Below are 947 nucleotides of genomic sequence, written 5' to 3' on the forward strand. Positions count from 1 at the left end.
AAAAATAAAAGATTTTTTTTTTTTTTTTTTTACACGTCAGATGTTTTGACTTAGGCTGTACAAGGATGTATGCATATGCTATATGGATGTTATCTTGTGCCATTTTTCAATTTTCAAATCCATATGCTCTCATTCTTTTCTGCTGAGTCACTGACTATCTCCATGGAGAAATCGTGATGCTCTGGTTTCCCAGGGCAACGGTGAGCAGTTCTCTGGACACCAGGCAGTGCAGTTATAAGCGTTCTCAGCCTGCATTTCTATCAGATCTTTCTTTATGCGTTTCTTTGTATCTTTCACATGTCAAGACATGGATAGATCACAAATAAATATCACAGCTAGACTGCTCGAGACATTTTGCTTCTCACCTTTTTTTATATAGGTCTTATAGCGCTCCCCTATATTATTTGTTGTCTAACCTGTTGCCGATTTGCAGTTGTGGCAGAAGTGGTATACTCTTTCTGTGCCAGATTTTAAACCGGTTGTTGATCTTTGCTACTGTACGTTTAATGTTCTAGATTAGAGGTCTAGTGTAAAACAGCAAAAGTACAATTGTACTGGTTGTCCAAATGAGTCCGTGTGTTAATATTTAATATTTGCCTTATGTAAATGATACTGTGCAGCTTTGGAGTCTTTGGTGTTTTGGGGAAATCCAGCACTGAAATAGCAGAGCGTATGAGTGGTGCATAATTGTCATGAACGATGCAAAAACAGTCCTGTTTTTGTGTGCGTGTGTGTTTGCAAGAATGTTGGCTTAGGTAAATGAAAAATATTTCAATATTTATGTAAAGGTCTTCCCAATATGGATCCCATATGGATCACTAATAATGAGCACACTTTTTTTTGTTTTGTTTTTTGTAGGGATGCACCGAAATGAAAATTCTTGGCCGAAGCCGAACAAAATTAAACACTGGGCCGAATGCCGAACACGGTTTTTCACATTTTTTTTT

At 37.3% G+C, this 947-nt stretch overlaps 1 protein-coding gene across 1 annotated transcript in view; it reads left to right on the forward strand.

Annotated features, from left to right (window-relative positions):
• The window catches only part of LOC107697343 (lissencephaly-1 homolog B), a 61,540-nt gene that overhangs the window by 51,490 nt on the left and 9,103 nt on the right, over positions 1-947 (forward strand). The gene's annotated exons all lie outside the window — the stretch shown is intronic.

The sequence above is a fragment of the Sinocyclocheilus anshuiensis genome, unplaced genomic scaffold (genome assembly GCF_001515605.1).
Source record: "Sinocyclocheilus anshuiensis isolate Anshui unplaced genomic scaffold, SAMN03320099.WGS_v1.1 scaffold1095, whole genome shotgun sequence".
NCBI classification, from domain to species: domain Eukaryota; kingdom Metazoa; phylum Chordata; class Actinopteri; order Cypriniformes; family Cyprinidae; genus Sinocyclocheilus; species Sinocyclocheilus anshuiensis.